Here is a 15,445-nt window from a genome sequence, read left to right as displayed (position 1 = left end):
CTGGGTGTTTCCTGTCAGGAACTCTCACACAATTACAGATGGCATCTGGGGCAGAAGTCATGGGAAGACTTCTTTATCCATGTTTCTGGCTCATGTGTTGGAAAAGTGGAAACAGATTTGAGCTCTTTGGTTTCTTTCTGTGAGTTCTCTCTAAAGGACCAGCTTGAGTATCCTCATAGTAAGGAGTTCTCTGTGTAGTAGGACTTTTCATGTGAGGACCAGCAACTCTTCAAATTAGTGTTGTTAAGACTCTGGGGTGGAAGATTCGAGGCCATGGAGTTCAGTCTTGGAATTCCCTGAATATCTATTCCATCACCCTTTATTTTTCCATCACATCAATAAAACTTACCCAAACTCCAGCAGCAAAGGATCATAATCCACCAATCCATGGAGAGCTAACAAAGTATTTGTGCCTTGCTGAATTTATATTAAACACAGTCATTCCTATTAATAATATATAATGACTCTGTATAACTCCTTTTTGGGGGGGGGAGGCAGGGGGGATTGAACCCAGGGGTACTTAACCATTGAGTCTCCTGAGCCACTGGTCTGTATAACTCTTAATGTAACTTATTTTTTCTTTCTCATGTACTTTACTATGAATTTGTCACTTACTTTGAAATATACCCATTGTCTGCTCTTTTATTACTCTCACTATGGTTAAGCAACCATCATGTTTTGCCTGATCATGATAGTCTAAGTATGGGTTGTCATTAGACCATTGTTCACCCAATAGAACCTTTCCTTCAGAATCAATGATCCTGCCTAATATGTACAAAGTTTCTATGACTTTCTATCTTAATCAGAGGAAAGTCAACTTCCTAGCTATAGGGGCCTATAAATCATCTCTCCTTGAAATTTTCTGAAGATATTATTACTATTTTTTTTCTTTCACCAGTGGTTTTACCCAGGCATGCCTCTTCACATTTTTTAAAACACCTCAATCTGATCCCACCTCAAGGGACCTGCAGTTGCTATTTTCTGTAGCTAAAACAATCTTATTCCAGATGTCCTAATGATTCAACCTTTCAATTCCTTTTTCTTCCACTATGAAACTATAGTGTCCTTTATTTTTTGCTCAGAACAGATTTTAGCACATAAAAAAATGCATATGTATATGTGGAAAATTCCTCAACATAAAAAAATACTCGTATAAAATCTTTTAAAAATATAACTAACGAAGCTTCAAAATTTTTTTCAAAAGCATACTTGTTAAGTGGCACTAATATGGGTAAGTTAATTATCTTCATCGTATTGAACTTTCAAATTTTGTATTTCTTTTAATTATTTTGCTAATAAATGATTTTATTTTAATGCAATAAATACTTTTGAATGCATTTTTAATTTTTTAAGTGATGATTTTTCAATGTATTCAAAATAATATATAGTTTCAGTACATTGCTATTGGAGATACATTTTCAATCATTTAATGTACAAATATTAGTACATATTTAGTAAGTACTGATAAATTTTTGATGGACACTTGAATAATTGTATTTTTATATTTATAATTAAAAGTGTAATATAGATATCACTTGGAGTACAGTATTAAACCATAACCATATTCATGTTTACATGACTAGATAAATCTCCAAAGTGTTAGTTGCTTTTAATATTATTACAATTGGTAATTTAAAATAAATATGTTGTAATATTGCTTTATATAATTGTCCATAATGGAGTAGCCAGTGTATACTGTTATGTTTGTACTTTCTTCAATAAAATAATAATCATCTCATTTCACTTTGCATGACTTTAATATCATACTCATCTTTTGCTCATCTCAGGATGAGTATTTTTTACTGCTTAACATCTGAAAATGGGAACACACAGGAATTTCTTAATATGTTTTGTTTTATTCTAATATATAATTAATATAAGATTAATACAAATCATTATTAAATGAACAAAGAAAAGAAAGTCATCATTCATAATGATGACTATGATAACATTATATTCTAAAATGTTATATTAGCATGCTAATATTTTTGTGTATTTTCTTTCAGGGATATGTATGCATGTGTGTTTTTGTGTGTAGATTCATAAGTTTAAAAATTAATATCTACATCTGACTGTGACCATTATGTATTTTAATTTTGATGAATTTTATGATATGTTTAGTATGTAAAAACTTGTCTGAGGAATTCAGAGCATTGCATCAAGTTATTCAGTTTGTTGTATTTTGGAGTGATTTTCTCAGCCATTCCTCTGATATTGGACACCATTCTGGGTCCCAAGGTTTTGCTGCCATAAATAATGCTGCAATACACATCCTCGTGCATAATTCATTATGAGCATCTCTGATTATTTCCTTAGGATATATGACTAAACATGGAAAATTGGGTCAAAGACTATAGGTATTTTAATGATCTGGATAAACGATGCCAAGTTGCCCTCCAGAAAGTTTCTCTATCTTTGTTTTCCCACAAGTAGCATATTAGACTTCCATTTGCATTTCTTTAATTAGAAGTCATATTGAGTTGTTTAATGTATTCATTAACTGTTTCTAGTTTTTGAGTTTTTTTTCACTGATGGAGTTGCACCAGTTGGTTATTTACTCATTGCCAATTTTTCTTATTTATTAACTTATTAAGAAATTATTTTTGAGTCACATATATAAAAATTGTTTTCCAATTACCACTATTAATATTGTCTTTTTTCAAAACTATACATATTTATTTTATTATTGTTTTTTAACCTTTACTATATTGGTTTATTTTTATGTGGTGATTGAACCCAGTGCCTCATTCATGCTAGACAAGTGCTCTACCACTGAGCCACAACCATGGCCCCAAAACTATATATATTTAAACGTACATGTATTCATTTCTTTCCTGTCTTTCTCTGTCACACTATATCTTTCTGTGACTAACCTTTGTTTTCATTCATAAGATTATATATCTACTAATATTTTCTCCTTGTTCCTTTTTTATAATAATTTCACTAAATTAGCATGTTTATTTTGCTTTAATTTTCTTTGTAAACTGCTACTTGTGACTCTACTATAACTCTTCCATAAAAGATATATTAATTTTATTGATGTGTTTTATAAGGAGTTTTGATATGGATCCTTTCCAGAAAAATGGTTATCTCTTCACATTTATGATTGTCTCTGTGTCCATTAGGAAGCAAACATGAAAGATGCAAAATGCTTAATAAGTAGATTTACAAGGTTATTAATATATTCCATTGTTAATGCAAAGAATATTTTTTTGAGTATATGCCACCATTTATCCAGGTAACTACTTGTCATAAGTTAGGCTGTGTGTTGTAGCCATTCATGCAGAAAGTTGCTGACTTGTTTTTGCAGACAGAATTGATTCTGACAAAAAGTGAGCACAGTATAAATTTTCAATATGGAATATAAGATCTTAAATAAACTAAATGTAGAATAATATTATTATGTTCCACTACAAGAATTTCTTATGATATCCTACTGTATGAATGATTTCATGATGCCTCCACATTAACCATACACTAATAGTTTTTTTGGACCTATTCTTTTCATGTGATCATATATAAAATTCTTTAAACACATCCAGTACTTAGCAATGGATTTCATCCATAGTAATAAAAAATGCTGCTAATTAATTATGCAATTGACAGATTAAGGTGGAAGACAAAATCTAAAAGAACTATGCTTAGATTATATTGATTGAAAAAGGTATTTTGAAAACTGGGCCTTTCAGAAAATGTATTCTGAAAAGCCTGTTCAATTTTTAGTCCATCACCTAGATTGTTTTAAAATGGTCTATGAATTGCCCAGCATTAACACTTATTCTCACATATTAATGTTATTTTTTTCTTCACAAGGCACCCACATATTTACATATTTATTATAAATACATGGCAGTCTAGGCATGCCAGTGAGGCAAATGTTAAGTAGAACTTCATCTAAACTTACCATGTTCCACCTCTTTTTATTTTTCTGATACTGTGAAATTACAACTAAATTCCAACTCTCTTTGAATTCCGGTTCATGTAAGGATCTCTTATGAAGTTTTCTGTCTCCTCATTATTCTGTTTTATAATTTTCAGGTGTCTGATTCTTAATTTGAAAATGTTTATGTGACTCTGAATATCATCTTGAATAACTCTATGTAATACATAGAAATACATTATTTGCGTGTCTGATAAAAAATAGCAATAAACCTGTAACATACCAGAGCTTAGCTCCTGTAATTCATTAGATGGTTTATTTATTATTCACTGAATGCACAGACTTGAGATAATTATCTGTAGAGACTTAAATTTTTATTCTCTCTAAAATCGTATATATTTACGGGATACCATGGAATGTTTCAATACATATATATGTTGCATAGTGTTTAGACAAGGCTCAACTTTTCTATCTCTTTAAACATTTATCATTTTTTATGCTAAAAATTTCAAGATCCCTTTTCTCCAGGATTTTCAAATGTATAGTACGTAATTGTTACCTATTGTCACCCTGCTAGGATTTATATTAATAGTTACACTAAAGCTTCCTACTTCTATGTAACTGTACCTTTAGCAACCATTGATGAACCTTTCTCTATCTTTCCCTCACCTCCCTTGTCCCCAGCCTCTGGTAACCACCTCAGTACTTCTCAACTTTTATGAGATTAGGTTTTAGAATTTACATATGAGTGAGATCATGTGGTATCCATCTTTCTGTGCCTGGATTACTTCACTTAACATTATGATCTCCAGTTCCACCAATGTTGCCACAAATAAATTTTAATAAATAAGGGATCAGATGTTTTATCCCTTCACTTATCTGTATTTCTGTAAACACTGGGCTCAGAGGTCTTCAACCTGTGACAGGTGCAATGGAATCTGAGAATTATATTACATTCTTATGTCTGTGCATCATTAAAACACATTCAATATACAAATACATTTAACTTAGTAAATATTTAAAATGTGGGTTAAAATGTTTTATTTAGTACTACAAAATTACACATGGAAGAATGATCATCCTTTTATATTAGTAAAGCAATCCACGTTGTAAGTGTCTAAATTTGCCCAAGCATCTGGTATGTCACAAACTTTTGGAAAGAGTTTGAATGTATTCCCATGTACAATATTACTCTGTTAAAACATGTGCCAGAAAGCTGGCATAGGATAAGTTCTCTTTTGCAACAGGATATCTGCAAAATGTCATCAGCCTTCATCAAGATGCGTGATTTGGCAAGTAGCTCACTAATTGGGTTTTATAGAGATCATTGTCTTCAGAGTTGCCAGTTGATTGTTTCATTCTCCAATGCAGTGGGAATGTCACAACAGTTATTACCTGCCAACTCCCTGGCAGTTCTGAAGCTGACATCGATCTAAAGCAATCTGGACACAGTCATCTAATATTTTACAACATTTATCAAAAGTTTATAATCATTTATTTTTTAATAACTAAAAGAGACAAAAATATCCTCGTGGCCTCCTAGATACAGCATGGAAATAGATTAATTGTAGAAAGGCACAAAGAGCTCAGAGAAGTTAATTTAGTTTGGATTCATGAAATTACTTCAGATCTCAGTACTAATATCTTCTATAATTTCCCAAATTCATGCACTTTTATTAACAAGTGTAAGCTTCTTTCAATCATGTGTTTCTCTCATTCCAAAGAATTTGAAGAATGTATAAATTGTGTACAGATTCCATGCTTCTGTGAACTTGCCAAAAAAGAAAACATTTTTAGTGATGACTATATTCAAGTTCATTTTCTTTGCATGAAACATGATGTTAGGCTGTAGCTTTAGATGCTGAAAAAGCCATCACAAGATAATACTCATTATCAGTTTTTTTTCTCACACCAAAGTCATTAGGTAATAGAAAAATATTCAGATATGTATTCCATCTTCTTTAATGGCACATATTACTGATTTTAACATGAATTACTTATTAAGGTCGCTGCAAATAATCTCACAAGGAATAAATACTGGCTATGTTGCAAAGAAACTGAATGCTAGAGTTAACAACAAATCTAGGAACAGGTTTATTCTCCCTTACATTTCACTACCAAAGAAATTGGGGCCACTGTAATGGTGCTATGTCTTTGAATAGAGGATGAATAAAGCTTTTGAAATGCTGTTTTAGATGGGAGATTAAATTATTATATTTTCATTATAAGAGAAATACAAGAGCAACTGGAAAGCTAAGAATAAGAACAATGCCTTAAAATATTTTAGTGCAGAATGAACAAAGTGCTATCCAATAGGTCCAAGTTACATCAAAATTACCTTGTGTATGCTAGGAAGATGCCCAGTCATATAAAAGAGAAATTTCACGAGGTTTACAGACCCTCCTGAATTCATGAGCCCTAGTTTATCAATCTTCCTTTATACTATGTACTTCATGCTGCACAAGAATTCAAACTAAAAGTAATTAATGATACTCCACTGTGGTATTGCTTTCTTGAAGGATATTCTTTCCACTATTGCCAACTGTTTGAACTGAGAAATAAAGTGTGAAAGGAAGCCAAGCGCCTGGAATACAAGATAAGAAATGATATCAAAGTATAAATCTTTCTAAGAAAAAATATGTTGTCAGCAAAAATAGAACAAATTGACCCATGGAGAATACCAGGAAGTCCAGATAGTATCCAACAGCATATGGAAACTTTTTAAAAGATGTGTGCCAGGCTTCCAATGTCATTTTTACTTCTCAATAACCACTGTTTAGCACTTTTTTAATTGAATAATTTCTTTCCTAATATATGTCACAGATTTCTATATATGGGTACATCTATTTCTGGTCTTGATCAGTTTTTCTATCTTTATACAAATATCATACTATGCTTCTTAATCTAACTTCAAGAGGCAACCTATTAGCTGCAGTCCATCACTCCTTTTCTTGATATTTCTCCAAGCTATCTTAGTTGTGTGATTTTTTAAATATAAAATTTATAACAATTTCTAAATGTTACAGAGATGGTATTGGAATATATATTAGGAGTTTATTATTAATCAACTTGAATTTTTCTATAATCAATTGAAGAAAACTGACATTATACATTACTGAAACTTTTGAACATAAGATCACTCTTTATTTTCTTATCTCTTTTCTAATGCCCTTTAAAAGTTTCACTGTTTATTGAAAAAAAATGTGCACATTATTTGCTAAATTTATTTCCAAATAAAACACTGCTTTATTGCTATTGTAAATTATATCACATAATCTGTGGTTGAAATATTTGTTGCTGATGTTCAAAAACAAAATTGGCTTTTTAAATCTTATATCCATTGAACTTTCTAACACAGTTATTTATAGTAAATTGTAATTTATCTCTGTTTCCTTGTAGAAAATCGTTAATGACAAATAATGACAGTTTTATTTTCTTCTTTCCATTTCCTATGTATGTATTTTGTATTATTTTCAAACTGTGCTATATAAAGCCTGAAGTGAAAAATCAAAGAAGAGATACAGAATATTTTAATAATTATTATTCACCCCTTTAAAGGGAATGATTATAACATTTAATCATTTAGGTGATTATTTGTTAATATTTTAAAATTCTATAGATACTATTTCCCATGTTTAAAAAATTGCTTTTTACTCATTCCTTTGAAAGTTAATTTATTATCTTTATGTGCACAGAACTATTTTTGGTACCTGAGATATATTCTTGAATGGAATAAGTCAAAATCTCTGTTCCATGAAATTTAACTCCTAAAGTTCCTTTTTCACTAATAGTTTTTGTTTATGTTTAAAAACTATAAATATATAAAGTTTTATCAAAATCTTTTTCAATATCTATTGAGGAGATTACATTCTTCTTTTAATCTCCAAACAGAGCTATTTTTAAATATATATATATATATTTAAACATTCATATGCCTTTAAGAAAAATCCCAATTTTCTAAGTATTACTCTAAAAACTACATTGCAGGGGCTGGGGTTGTGGCTCAGTGGTAGAGCGCTCACCTCTCCCGTGTGACACCCTTGGTTCGACTCTCAGCACCACATAAAAATAAATAAGTTAAATAAATGTATTGTTTCCAACTATAACTAAAAAAAAAAATTTAAAAACTACATTGCAGTCTTCAATTTACTGATAAAATAATATTAAAAAAAATAATTTAAGAAAGCCTATACAGACAACCAGCAGAGAGTTACAGAGGGACTTTCCCACAACATTTAAATGGAGACCAAAATTCATTGGTACCACATCACAGTGGTTTTAGGATCGGTTTTAAATGTGAATGCAAACAGTGTATAGTACTCTTTTATTTTAAAAATGACAAACATCTGGACTTTTGAGACAATACCAAAGATTTGAGTAAATCCTAGTTCATTAAAGTGTGTATCATTGGACTGATCAAGAGTTAGGAAAACTCTAAATTCACAAATACCTACTTTCCATGCTGTATCTTTAAGCAAGGTTTTCTGGCATATATTTAGAAGGTCACTTCCCTCTCTCTGCATCTCCTCTTGCTCCTTGACAGTCATGAGTTTAACTATCTCTCACTCATTAAGGAATGGAGTTAGCTAAGGATTGCTGTCACTTATGAATTGGTTATTGGAAGTTTTACTGAGTTTACTCAGGATGTTTGTATCTGTATTCATAAATCAAGTAAGTCTGCAATTGGCATTTCTCACATCATTTTTCTAGTATTGTCAATGAAGTTTTTATTAGAACTATGAAATAAGATGTGAAGTGCTCATTTATTCAGGGGAAACTAATTTATGATCAAATTGATACATACTTTGAGAATTTCACATTTTTCTGGGCATGTTTTCTTTGTAGAAAAATCCTGGGCATGTTTTCTTTGTAGAAAAATGTGTTAAAATATGGTTTCAGATTATTTAATCACTATAATATTATTACAACCCTCCATTTCTTTTTGAGTCATATTTTTATATTTAAATTTTATTTAATTTCTCAAACTTTTTGTGCTATAGATTATTGATAATATCCCCTTATTACCCTTATAATGTCTGCTGAGCTGCAGATGTGATGTATGGTTTATTTATAATGCTTCTGACATGTGAATTCTTCTGACTTTAACTTGATTTGTTATTCCCAATGTTGTCAAAAAGTTGATTTTTGGCTCTGAGATTCTTTACTATGCCTTTTATATTTAATCAGTTTCAACCTTTTAATTTATACTTTTTATTTAATGCTACCACCAATTTCCATTTGTTCCACCATCCAGAAACTTCTAGTTATCTTTGACTCCTTCTCATGATCCCTGTACATGTTTTAAATCTCATACATATTTTTCAAGTCTAGGTTGTCTGTTGTTCCTCAAGTATGTTGTCCCTCATTCTAAAAGGAAATTCATAAATATAGCTTTGTTTGCACTGAATTTTCTTTTTCCCATTCATTCTATTAACATGGGCAAGATTTGATCCATTCTACTCAGAGTACCAAGCATGGTGTTTATTTTTTCCGTAGTGTTTATTTTTACTTCCTGATAATATAATTACACCCAGTTCATTTGTGTTGAGTGAAATAAGTAATCCTTTACTGCAATCTATTCATTTAAAATATTACTTAACTTTCTTTTTCATTCAAGTGCTATCATCATTAGATGACAAGTGATAAACTACTAACATGATCTGTTTGATTTTGCTGAGATTTTGCAAAAGAAAAAGAAGAAACAAAAAGGAATTTAAAGTATCAAAACTGATATAGTAAACTAAATGGAACCTATTTGATGAAAAAAGCAAAACAAATTAAAATTTTATTATTACTATTATTAAGATTCATCCTACATCATTCTTAGGATTGTTAAGACATGAAGTCAAGAAAAACAATGATGGTAGAATCGATGAGGAAGAGCATTGTGGGTGATATTAAGAAAATCTCAATGTGGTTGTTTTGATTTTGTGTATCATAGCATTTGGGGGTGTTTGGAACTCTTATAGAAACATGGTACAAGTGAAATAAACTCTAATGTTAAAACTAGTGTGAATGAAATGCTTTAGTCCAGTTGCCTCTCTAAAAAAAGTCAATAAATCATTTTAACAAATGTGGTTTATTTCCATACTAGAATTTGAAGAAAAAAATCTTGCCTAAAGTAGTATTATTTTCCCTTTCTTTTCTTTTTTCTGTTCTGAAGGCATTTGATATAACATAGATTTGCTCTTCAGAGAACAGTGAGAGTACTCTCCACACTAAATGTCTTGAAAGAGGCAGAAAAGAGGCCAACACACAAAAACAAAATTTATTTATGAATAGAAATAAAGACTGTATTTCATAGAATCAGATGATAGGAAAATTGTGAGCCTATTGGTTCATTGAATTACCAAAGAAATATCTTCAGCAGCAGAGAATGTGACTTAGTTTTATAAGTACAATTCAAGTTTTATTTCTCATATAGAAAGTGCTTACCCTTCAACAAAGGAAACTGTCATTGTATTTTGGGCCCCAAATTATCTCTCTATAATTTCAATTAGTGAACCATTTATATTTTCGAGGTCAGTAGTACAATTGAGAGTTCTATGAAATAAATTCCATGGGCAACTGCCCTCATTGAAAATGTGATTTGGAGAAAAGGAAACATGTAAAAAGTTATAATAAACAATCTTTTTCTGAAGAATACAGAAGGACACTCAACAAAATGTGACTGTTGTAAATATAGAACTAGTTAATTATATTTTGGAATAGCTATATAAGTGATTGACTCAAAGGGAAATTTAAACTGAGAAAATCTACATATTTTTGATAGCTTTTTTAGTTTGAGTCTAAATTTGAACCTTGGTTTTTCCTTTACTTAATCGACATGTCTAGAAAAATTAGTACTGTACACCAAAATGTATATTTTAAATTGTTTAAGGTTTGTTCCTAGAATGCAAGCTCAATGAGAAAGTAGATAGGGAATACTACATTTTCTATTATATTCTCAGTGTCATACACATATTTCTGACAAAAATATTAAGTAAGTAAAGGTCAAGTACCTAATATTTAACAGAATCACTCTTAATTAAAAAAACTTTAATCACAAAAGTATACAATTGGGTAATTAAAATTTTTGGTTCATTATTTACAAATCCCTCTGTTATATTAATTAGTATATAGTGTGTTATTCAGAAAATAGATTTATAACTGAGAAGGATATTCAGCTGTCTTCTGTAAAGATAAAAGTATAAACATGCATGACTTTAGCCTATTACTTCAAGAAGATATTCCCTCTATTGTGCTGTAGGTAACAAATAACTCTATTATTATAAATCTAACAATGGTCCCTAACAGTTTTGAAGTAATTGGTATGTTTCTGGTTTTGTTCTAACAGTTTTAGGTCAATCACTTTAATAATCAAACAACTAAAATAATTTGGTGGTATCATAATTCCTATGTCAAAAGTGAGAAAACTGAGATACAGAGCACAATTAACCACCATTACTAGCTATGGAGTGACCAAACTTGAGCAGAGTTTTGGATTGGGATACTGCCACATCAATGATCATAGCAGCACAATTCACAATAGCTAGACTCTGGAATCAACCTAGATGCCCTTCAATAGATGAATGGATAAAAAAAATGTGGCATTTATACACAATGGAGTATTATGCAGCACTAAAAAACGACAAAATCATGGATTTTGCAGGGAAATGGATGGCATTAGAGCAGATTATGCTAAGTGAAGCTAGCCAATCCTTAAAAAACAAATGCCAAATGTCTTCTTTGATATAAGGAGAGCAACTAAGAACAGAGCAGGGAGGAAGAGCATGAGGAAAAGACTAACATTAAACAGAGACGAGTGGTGGGAGGGAAAGGGAGAGAGAAGGGAAACTGTATGGAAATGGAAGGAGAACCTCATTGTTACACATAATTACATATAAGAGATGGTGAGGGGAAAGGGGAAAAACAAAACAAGGGAGAGAATTGAACTACAGCTGATGGGGTAGAGAGGGAAGAGGGGAGGGAAGGGGAGGGGGGATAGTAGGGGATAGGAAAGGTAGCAGAATACAACAGTCACTAATATGGCATTATGGAAAAATGTGGATGTGTAACCGATGTGATTCTGCAACTTGTATTTGGGGTAAAAATGGGAGTTCATAACCCACTTGAATCAAATGTATGAAAGATGATTAAAAAAAGTCTGAACTTTACATTCTTATAAGATTATCTTCTATTTAATCATGAAAACAACAGTAATAAATAGATAAAATGTATTGATTCTTTTTGTGTGTAAGGCACTTTGCAAAATGCTAAATGTGTTTTTTGCCTACTTATTATACTTGAAATTCATGAAAATTTTGAAACAGCATTACTTTAATTATCTTCACCTAAGAAAGAAACTAAATTGCAATGTGATCATATTTACAATTCTGGTAAGTTTAAAACCCAAAAGTTCAATTTGGTTTAGTGCCAACATCTTTTTTTATGTGAGCAGATATACATATGTGCCCCTGGAAAATTGAAAGGATTTGTTTTCAAACTGTGGAAAAATGCCTAATCTGCTCCTCAAAGCCAGTGCTTAGTCAAATAGGTCTACCATGGTAAATGTATTGCTTGATATGAACAGAAAAAAAACATAACCTTGTTAAAGATAATTTAGGCAGCACACTTTGAGGATGTGTTTTTCATATTCTGTTCTTGACATGCCTCATACTCCTACACACACAAACACACAAAGACACACACATGTATGCATACACATGCACACATGTACATAGGCTGTTGGGTATGTTTCTAGGTCAGTACATGTGCAAAACACAGTTTAATTTTCTACTCCTACTTAAAATGAAAAATCCCTTATTTTATCAGAAAATGAGTGAAAGAAAGTATCTTTTAATTTGGGTCTTGACGGAGTAAGTCAAATTCAATGAGTAAGGTATGTTTAAAAAAATGAAGGAAATGAAGGGATAGAATACAAAGCCAAAGACTTTTGTGATTATAAAGTGTGGAAAGTTTCTCATTTTAATATCTCTGATGTTTTAATCAACTTACAACATATTCAATTAGTTACAAGTCAGTCTGTTTTATTTTGAGGTTATAATTGTTACAAATGTCTTTCCTAAGATGCATTTGAATGTTGACTCTTATAGCTTCCAAGCTTTGATGTAATTCTTCCCTCTGAGTGTAAATGGATTAAGGTTACTCCCTCTTCCACAGCTATCAACCTGAAGCTAAGATTTTCCTCTAAAATTAAACACACCCATTGCTTCTGTCATGAATTTGAAGCCTTATCTTCTGTTATCTGGAAATTCTGTCTTTGCTTTTCTGATCCTAGTATTTTAATTCTGTATTAAAGACACTCCTGGTTAACTTTCAAAGTTTAAAAGATGGATGATACACAGAGTATGGCACAACTGACCAGTAAGAACTATCAAAGAGATTAAGTCAAAGGCCACATCCTTAAATTGTGCCACAAAACTACAATTGCCAACATGATATGTAGACTGTGTAAAAGTATCCAGGATTCATTGCAGCTCCTCTATGAGGGGGAGGCTCTTTTCCTCCTCCTTAAGTCTCAGATGGCTTTATGACTTGTCCAGATGGTGAAGACAACATAGGGTTCCAAACCAGAGTCAACAGGCTTTTTTGTGGGGCCATTCTTGCTCTTGGGATTCCTGTCTGGAGTGCAAGCGAGCTCAGGAGAGCTGAGTTGAGTTGCTAGTTGTGGGGCTAGCCAATTAACAACAAGCCTGAATGAGAGAAACAGTCTACCCTTTATACATTAGTGCAATCGTATAAACAAGAGGCAAACCTGCTATTATGGTTTAAATATGAGATGCCCCCCAAAAGCTTATGTATGAGACCAAGCAAGAAGTTTCAGAGGTGAAATGATTAGAAGACGAGAGTCCTAGTCTAAGCAGTGAATGAATCCACTGAATTAATGGATTATGGATTAACTGGCAGTAAATGTAGGCAGGTGGTGTGACTGAAGGAAGTATGGGTGTGCTTTGGGATTTATATTTTTCCCTCTGGTGAGTGGAACTATCTCACTGCTTCCTAGCTAACGTGTCTTGTGCTACTTTCCTCCATCAGGCCCTTCTCCATGATGTTCTGCTTCACCTTGGGTTCAGAGGGGTGGAGTTGGCAAACCATTAACTGAACCTTGGAAATCATGAGCCAAAATAAACTTTTCCTTCTCTAAATGTCCTTGTTATGTCTTTTGATCACAGTGATGCAAAAGCTAACTAAAATACCTGCAGAAAGCACCAACTCTCCTATTTTTCTGAAGAAATGGTGGTGATTTAGGAGGATCAGCATAGATAGTAGAAATCATCTTGTTTTTTTTTTTTTTTTTTTGTCCCTTGAACAGAAAGTTCCCCGCAGGGTTATGCATATGGATCCTGGAGGATGTGAAAGAACTAAAGTGCCAAAGAAAAAAAAATAATAAGGTAATTTTTTTTTTTTTGGCTAGAAGCTAGATTCCTCAGCCTATGCCATGGACAGCATATGAAGTAAGTCTAAGGCAGCTCCATCACGGATGAGCTTCAGTTCAGCACAGATGCACCTACTCTCTACCAAAACAAGTGTCCACTACTGCTGGGGCAGGAATAAGCTGAGTCTGGCCCATATGGAGAGAGCATTCCAGCTAAGCCCAATTCCCAATTCAAACTGTCAACTCAGAATAATAAGTCAAGTAAGTGTCTGTAGTTTTAATCCACACAGTTTTGGTTTAGCTATTCTAATTATACATTCACACAAAGTTAAATGCAACTAACAATAACCAAAACCCTTTAAAAATTATCCATTAATAGATTTGAAACCTTAAGTATATTGTTATCCAGGCTCTATTTTTTTGTTTATTTATTTCCAAAGCTATTTTAAAATCAGTGCTGTGTCCTCTGTCCTGTTTTATTGGGTTTCTATGATCTTTGCTTACTCCGGTGGCACTCTAGACACTCTCTTAAAGTTGCTGATTGTGTCTCATATCTAATTTCTGAAATCTTCCCCAACATTCAAAGGTTTTGATCTCCATCCCAGAGAAGGAAAAAAGGTAAAAAGTCAAACATTATACAAAATGTATTTCCAATGTTGCAGTACATTGGCCCAAATTTTCATAAACATATAAATGTTTTACACGGTTACATATCAAAGGTAAAAAGATAGCAAGAAAATCAATTCAACAATTCTCTGGAAAAAATGATTCTCTCTTTCTTTGAAGAAACTGATGTCTAGGAAGGAAAGAGACGTGACTTAAACTTTGGCCTCTGGACATGAGCTATCTGCACTCAGAAAACTTCTGATGGAGATGGATATGCACATTGAATGACCAGTTTTCAGGCCTTTACTGTGAGGTATGAGAGGGGCATGATGGGAGAAAGATGGAATTCAGCCCAAAAGAAAGCTTTGTACATGACTCCATCACTTACCCACACTTCTGAATTCACTTGCTAGTTGCAAAATTGGGGGGAATTGATGTAATATGACAAAGCCTATTATGGTCTGGCTTAATATTTCAGTACTCACTTTCAGAGTAGTTATAAATTTTTTTCTCTCTCTTCCTGCAATTTGCTTAATATGTAAATTGAGGGTGATGTCAGAGGCCATCCCATAGGGTTGTGG

This window comes from Marmota monax, unplaced genomic scaffold (genome assembly GCF_021218885.2).
Source record: "Marmota monax isolate L192 unplaced genomic scaffold, Marmota_monax_Labrador192_F-V1.1 WCK01_AAM20220418_F8-fsc00009, whole genome shotgun sequence".
NCBI classification, from domain to species: Eukaryota; Metazoa; Chordata; class Mammalia; order Rodentia; family Sciuridae; genus Marmota; species Marmota monax.
Note: the sequence above shows the minus strand (reverse complement) of the source record.